This window comes from Moschus berezovskii, chromosome 4 (genome assembly GCF_049115385.1).
Source record: "Moschus berezovskii isolate FMDL1 chromosome 4, NW_MosBer_1.0, whole genome shotgun sequence".
NCBI lineage: Eukaryota > Metazoa > Chordata > Mammalia > Artiodactyla > Moschidae > Moschus > Moschus berezovskii.
The window spans coordinates 103,566,476-103,574,379 of NC_142463.1; the positions used below are offsets into that span (position 1 = coordinate 103,566,476).

The window sequence follows — 7,904 nt, forward strand, 5'->3', positions numbered from 1 at the left end:
GGGTTTGTACCATATACCAGTGACTTACATTTTCTTGTACCAGTAAGTGGCATTGGTCACTGTCACACCCTGCTGCAAGGGAGAGTCCCATCGAGAGCCAATTTTTAGTCCAGAACTCAGCTCTTCGCAGCTTCCTGTGTGTTATAAACATTTCCAACCCCTCCCCCCCACAATTATTTACCTTGAAAAATTTCAAACCAACAGAAAATTGGAAAGAATCATACAATGAACATCTCTATTCTGTTCATCTAAATATAGCAATTAACAGTCATTTTCTCCTTATCTCTGTCTGGGCTGACACACACACACTCATATCACCTTATTAAATGCAGACAAAAAGCCTGCTTCACTGCTAAGCACTTCAGCATGTATTTCCTGATATTAAGGGCATTGTCCTATACAACCATAATCAATGATCAAATCTAAGTACATTAACATTATCTCAATAACATGACCTAATATATGCTCGAGGCATAAATTTTCCAATTATTTAAAAACTGTTGTATCCACATGCTTATATGTGTATGGATATAACTATTAGAGACATTTAACATATGCCTCTATATTATACATATTTGAGAGAGGTTAAGAATTGTGTGTTGTGGTACTGATATTTCCCCATGTTCCAATTAAAGTTTCTAAATTTTGTCCTTATTACCTGGAAGTGTCTCCTGACGTGTATGTTTTTGTTGTTTCTGATGTCTTTGAATTTCTGAAGAGGATAGGCTAATTATCTTGTTTAGTGTTCCACATTCTGATCAAACTAAACCTTTTTCGCAAAAGATCAGCACATCCCACTTGTGCTTCCTACTGCATCCTGTTAGGAAGCAAGCTGTGCAAGAACAAAGCTACAAAATATTGAACGAAACATACCATCTGTCAGCCAGGCTAGTAGTCTACATTGTGTCTGTAGTCCTTGAGTCGAAACTGCAGTGTCTGCCATCTACTTGACAGGAACTGAGTCTAGGTTTGCTTTGAATCCCAGCACCAGCTGCGATTATTACTGGCAGCCATAAAGCAGGATTTACTGCTGACTAGCCTGCGCAATGTGATCTGGAGAAGGGAAGGAGAACCCACAGTGAACAAACCTAGATCCAGGCCATTGGGAATGTTGGATGTGCCCCATGTCTGAGCATGCTCAGAAACTACTCCCAAAGGTGAAATTCCTGCTGTCAAGGAGTCTCTAGCTTCCACTAATGAAATGGTCCCATTAGAGACATGTTTCCTGGGTGAGATATTTTAAATATTAGTGGGGATTCTAGGGAGAGATGAGAATGAACTTAGTGCATTTAAAATAAAAACAAACTTTTTGCTATAGTTTACATTGGCTTATCTCAACTTCCCATACGCCTATATATATATATATATATATTTTTTTTTTTTAATGCGTTACATAACAAAAGAGACAGAACCCAACTCTGCACCAGGGACTGGCGCCAAAGATAGGTAGATAAAGAACTTCAGGCTTCACAAATTGAGTTGTCGAGGCGTAAAAAGGAGGCAGTACCTGTGGGCTTATCAGGAGAGGCTCCTGGAGCCAGGTCAGAGGAGGTAGTGAGGCCCCGCCCAGGCTCTTTGGTGTCGCCCAGGCTGGAGGAGGTGAGATGCCAGGGTTAAGCAGCCACTCACCTTCATACTCACCTTCATTCTCCCTTCATCTCAGAAATTTAATGTCTTGCTTTCATCCAAAGAGTAACTGGAACTTGAGTTCCCAAAACTCATTAAAAAACAAAAACATAAAATACTTGAAACATAACCAAAAAAGTGAAATACTAACATCATATATTCTGTACTCCAACATGCATAGCTAACATTTTCCCGTGTTTGCTTTCTCACTCTGTATACATGACTTGCTCCACCATTTGAGAGTAACTTACAGATGTCTCAACTCAAGATCACTGGTTGGGCAGCTCTTGCTGCCTTGGCGTCTCTTGGCATCCCTTGGCATCTCCCTCAAAACCAACTTCTGCAAGACCTGTCCTCCAAGGCCAGGGAAAGGCCTTGTGCTGGTGGAAAGGACCCCTTACCCCTTCAAGAACCTGAAATCCATTCTCTCAGGCTGTAGAGACGCTTCAGACACTGTTCTATGACCCTCTCCTGTAACAGCAGGACAGGTGCACCCTGGGCTTGCAGGAACATGGCTAGGCTGTCACCTCCCACCCTCCGCAGCACCCTGGGACTCCTCTGGGTCATCTTGGTGGGTAGTGGGGTCTTGGGTCAGCCTGAGTTCTAGAACCACCTTCTTTGGGAGATACCCATAGGGAAGTGCATCTGCCCCATTGGCTCTTGCCTTACTCTCTGTGCCCTGCAGAGAGCAGAAAGGGTTCTGACAGGACACAAAAGGGAAGCATCTTTTCCAGTGGTGGGAGGATGAAGGGAGCTGATGGGACAAGAGTCAAAGAGAAGGGAAAGTTCTCAGGAGCTTCCCAGAATTGTCTGCGTCGGTGCTGTCAGTGGGGTGGCTGCCCTGTGATCATGGCACTTAGTCTTGTCTTGTCTTGACCCAGTTCCAGGTCCAGTCTGAATCCAAAGGCAGAGGCATTCTGGTTTGCAGTACAAATGCCATAGTGCGTCTTTCCAAAGTGGAGTAGTCACTGAACTGCTAGTTCCAGGATCCCCCTGGATAGCATCCATGGGGTTTCTTGAACTTTCTTGTCTGAGAAATTTCTTATCTCTCCTTCAATTTTAAGTGGCAGTCTTGCTGGGTAGAGTATCCTAGGTTGCAGATTTTCCCTCTTAGCACTTTAAATATATTATGTCATTCCCTTCTGGCCTGCAAAGTTTCTGCAGAAAAATCAGCTGGTATGGGGGTTTCCTTGTGTATGAGTCATTGTTTTCCTCTTGCTGCCTTAAGAATTCCGTCTTTGTCTTTAACTTTTGCCGTTTTAATTATGATATGTCTTGCTGGTGGTCAGTTTGGGACCTCTGTGCTTCCTGTACCTGGATATCTGTTTTCTTCTTCAGGATTGGGAAAATTTTAGTTGTTATTTCTTCAAATACATTTTTTACTCTTTTCTCTCTCTTCTCCTTCACAGATCCCTGGACTTTCTTTCTTGCTGAAATTTAAATCAGGGGAAAATTAAAAAGGAGATAAGTTAGTGGTCTAGATAATTAGTGGTCTCTATGCCAGATATAAGAAAAAAAAATTAAGTTGACAATAAGGATAAATCTTGAATACTTTTAAAGACTTCTAAAAATTGACATATAATGGCATGGAAATATTTATGTTATATTTCTAGAGATGACTCCTTTTATGCATCACACTGGTTCAATAATTTTGGTCTAAAAATTATTTTTGCTGCCTTTCAGATTTTTCTAATAATTTAGAAAATATTGGTTGCAGAGTATTCTAGTTTATACATGCCTTAGATTTATGTTCTCTTCAAAATCCTCATGACACTGAATTGCCTAAGCTTCTTTTTTTGGTTCTACTGATCCAATAAAAGAACTTTAATTTCAATACATATTTAAGCTTATACATTTATGTGTTTCAGTAAGTTAAATAGACCATCTAATAGCTTTTAAATAGAAATTTACTTTTATAATTCTAGAAATCATTGTTATCATTATTCCACTTACAGTTTGGCGGTGAATGTTTTCAGGTATCATTCAATATATTAATCCAGCATGCATTTCTCTATTATGATTCAGCTCAAGTTGCATTTTTAAGATCTATCATTAAGTGCCTAGACTGACACTAAATTAATTAATGTATAATTTTGCCTGGAGAATTTCTAATGAAGATGGAAATACCAAAACCTTGTTTTTACTTAAGGCTCATGCATATTTTTATAGATTATAGAGTGGCCATAGATTAACAAGTTAAAAGGATATGTGGGTTCAGGTTGAAAGGAGGACGTTGGTGGACACAGCCATCACGTCATTTGGAAAAGCATAAAACACATGGAATATGTGGGGAGTTTTTAATCTTAGTTACCTCCCTTCTAGATCTGGATTCATCAGTTTTTCCATTGTTCCTTATGCTTCTTTTGTCTCAAACACTGCTAGTGCCCCTAGGCCCAGGTGGGCAGAGGAGCCAGGAACCACAGCCCTGACACTTTTTGATGCCTCCAGAAGGGGACGCCACAGGCAGAGACTGGGTTGGCTGAGGATGCAGCGTCTCTCATGGAGCAGGGCCTGACACCTGGTAAGTGCTCAGTGATTGAAGGAATTCTAAGGCAAGATCCTAGAAAGCTGAGGAGGAGGAAAGAATGTGGGTGGATGGGGCAGTTTAGTGTGTGAGGGACAGAGGCAGATAAAAATATACATGAAGAGGGTAGAAAGAATGTTCAAACACTGGTTATAAAAGCCTAGGAGCTCATGTATGCTTGTGAAATTCAGCAGAAGAACCAAGAGAGGGAGTGCCAACAACTCTGGGTATCCAGGTCTGCACAAGATGCATTGTCAGGTTCAGGGTTCTGTTGCCTCCAACGTTTGGTCTCAAATGGAACAAGTGTTTTGTTTTTTTTTTTTCCAGAAATAACCAAGCACTGTCAAGGAATCATACAGAGAGAGCTACTGGATTACTAACCCAACTTTGGGTAGGAAGGTGACCAGTTCATAGATGGTGAGTATCCAAGAAGGCAAAAATGCAGTTCACAAAAGGAAGGGGAGATGAATAAATGGCACCAGTGACTATTCCCCTTGAATTGATCCGCTATTTGGTAGAAAGGAACCCAGGGTCATTCTGGTCAGTTTTTTCTGGACCCAATTCAGTAGGTCACCATCAAAACCAATAACAACTATTGAAAGACTTTCTAAACATTTTGGAAGTTATTAGCTGGACATACGCAATACAGTATCTCTGAGTAATGTCTACATTGTCCTTCTGTCTGCCATACCTCCTGCTTAGTTGAGTCAGGAGGCCAACACCCCTTGTAAGAGTGTCAGATGTAGAGAAAGCTTGTTGTACTAGAAAAAACATGAAGAAAAAGGATTTTTCATAGAGTTAGACAAATACATTGGTCTATAAAAATGGTACATCTCCTTCAGAAGTCAAACTGGGAACACATGAAGAGATGCCTTCAGGTTCTGGTAAAGGTGGAGTGACAGAAATAAGATTGGCCTTTCTGCCCAAAAACTCACCCCACCCTTCTCCCCTGCCCCCCCCCCCAAAAAAAGAAAAAGATAAAAAGCATAAAATATCAGTTTTCAAGACACTGGAAATTGGGCAGTGAGAGATGAGAAACAAACAAGGTGAGACCTACCATGGGCCCAGCTTACTGCTTTCAGAGTTTCCAGGCTGAGCACAAGGAGGGGATCTGAGACCAACTCCTTGGATTGTGGAGTTGCTGCTGAGTGTTCATGGAGAGCAAGGCAGCTAGACTTCATAGGACACATTTAGTGATGAGAGAGATGAACAGAGAGAACCCAGGCATTTGGAAAGCGTTTCTTTCAGGTAGTCAGCTGAGTTCTGATATGAGCATGTTTGTGGGGAAATGCCCGAGATGAAAAAACGAAATCTTGGAAAAGATCATGGGACAGTGCCTGGTGTTCACTTGGTACAGGCAAGTGTACTCGCTCCCCAAGTCAGACAAGGCTACTCACAAGGGTCACTGAGAAGAACACTCAAAGAAGGTTGTGCCTTACTACTTGGATTAATCAGCCTTAGAGTGACTTACCTTTAAAAAAAATAATAAAACCCAGATTCAAAGAAATGAAACTGTTTACAAGTCACTTAATTCTATGCCAGAACAAAATTCAAGAAGATTTATAGGAATACCAAAATAACCGGTACGTAAGAAGGTAAAGTTTGGCAATATCTGGCATTCAAAGAATGTCAAGCATGCAAAGAGGCAGGAAAACGTGACATAAGGGGAAAAATAGTTAGTGAACCAAAACTGAACCAGAACTGACGCAATATTAAAATCAACAGAGAGGACTTTAAAACAGTTATCATGACTGCATTATGTATGTCCAAAGAATTGTAGAAATGTGGAACATATAAAAATGGCCAAAATAAAACTTAAGAAATGAACAAAAAACTATAACTTCTGATGTAATAAAGTCACCAAATGGAATTAAAAAGACATGACTAACTGAAAACATCTGAAATGAAAATCACAGTTTAATGTTTAATGCATAGCATCATCGAATGCTAGGACAATTTTGAGAGGCCTAACATGGGAGTGTTTGAAGCTCCTGAACAGAGCTGAATGATTTTTGAAGAAAAAAGACAGAAAATATTCTAATTTTAATGAGAATTATAAAGCCACTGATCCAAGGAGGCAAGTACAGTCGCCTATACCGTGTGAACACCAGGCACTGTCCCATGATCTTTTCCAAGGTTTCTTTTTTTCGTCTTGGGCATTTCTCCACAAACATGCTCATATCAGAACTCCGCTGACTACCTGAAAGAAACGCTTTCCAAATGCCTGGGTTCTCTCTGTTCATCTCTCTCATCACTAAAGCACAAGGAATATGAAAAAACCACACCTAGCACATTACTATTAAACTGCTTAAATCCATAGAAAAAGAAAAAATCTCTAAAGCAGCCAAAGCAATAAGGTGTGCTAGATATAGAAAATAAAAATAAAGGCAGTAGAGCAACATCTTTAAAAAACTGAGAGAAAAAGAAAGTGGACATGGAATTCTATTAATCTTCCCTCATGAAATATCTTTCAAAAATAAAAGATATGATGAATAATGTCACTTACAGACATACAAATGCTGAAAGACTTCATCACCAGCAGATCCACAACATAAGAAATGTTAAAGGAGTCCTTCAGGAAAAAGGAAACCCATCCCAGATAGAATTCTGGATAGATATAAAGGAAGGAAAGACAAAATATGGTATCTGCATGGAAAATATATAAGATTATTTCTTATCAAGAAAATATCTTTAAAAATATGGGACAGTTTAAAGAAAAGTAAAAACGTTGGATTTGGGGTTTATATGTGAAGTAAAATGCATGACAATGATAGCATAAAGGCAGGTAATGGAGAAATGTGAAGAGGTGTGATCACTTGAAAGCAAACTGGTAAGTTCCAGATGTCTGCTCTAAAGCCTAAAGCAGTCACTGAAATAACAAAAGAGTTACATTGGCTAATAAGCCAATGAAGGTTAGAGAATGGAACCATAGGTAAAACCATGTAAACTGACTTATAGAACAATTGTCCTTCTGGCACTCTACCCATACGTCTGTGTACAAGAATTATGACTGCAGTGTTGTTTGTAATAATAAAAGCATAGAAGCAAATTAATTTCAAAGACTTGCTCGTGCTTATTTACTTCAGTCGTGTTCGACTCTTTTCACCCCTTTGGACGGTAGTCCGCAAGGCTCCTCGGTCAATGGGATTCTCCAGGCAAGAGTACCAGAATGGGCTGCCATTTTCTCCTCCAGGGGATCTCCCCAACCCAGGGATCCAACCCGCGTCTCTTAATATCTCTTGCGGTAGGCACGCGGGTTCTTTTCAAGAAACCATACCTTCCCTGACTGGAAATCGAACCTGGGCCACAGCGGTGAAAGCGACAAATCCTAGCCCCTAGACCACCAGGGGCTCATACTGTAAATGGGGGTCAATAAATACTAGCACAAACAATAGATGAACCCTCACTGTTAAAAGGAACTCAGAGGGTAGAGAAGAGATGTTGACTCCCCTCTTTTCGCGAAATCCTGGATTCCAAATGACCTGTTTTCTTCAGGGGCGCTTTTGTGAGGATAAGCTCAGCAGTGTAGTTGACTTAGGTTCTCCTGTTGTGGACAAGACATCGCGACAAGAAGGGTAAAGAAGGCGAGACTTCCTCCATGTTTACGTAGAAAGGATGAATTAATAAGCAGAAAAGAAAGCAAACCTTTATGCTATATCTAAAAACAACCTAGAGATAGTCGTCCCTGGGTGGGCTCGAACCACCAACCTTTCGGTTAACAGCCGAACGCGCTAACCGATTGCGCCACAGAGAC

General features: G+C 40.5%; 1 non-coding gene across 1 annotated transcript; it reads right to left on the minus strand.

Moving 5' to 3' along the window:
* Positions 1 to 7,830: 7,830 nt before the first annotated feature.
* Positions 7,831 to 7,904, minus strand: TRNAN-GUU (transfer RNA asparagine (anticodon GUU)). Its single transcript has one exon. It is a non-coding gene; the product is annotated as a tRNA-Asn (tRNA).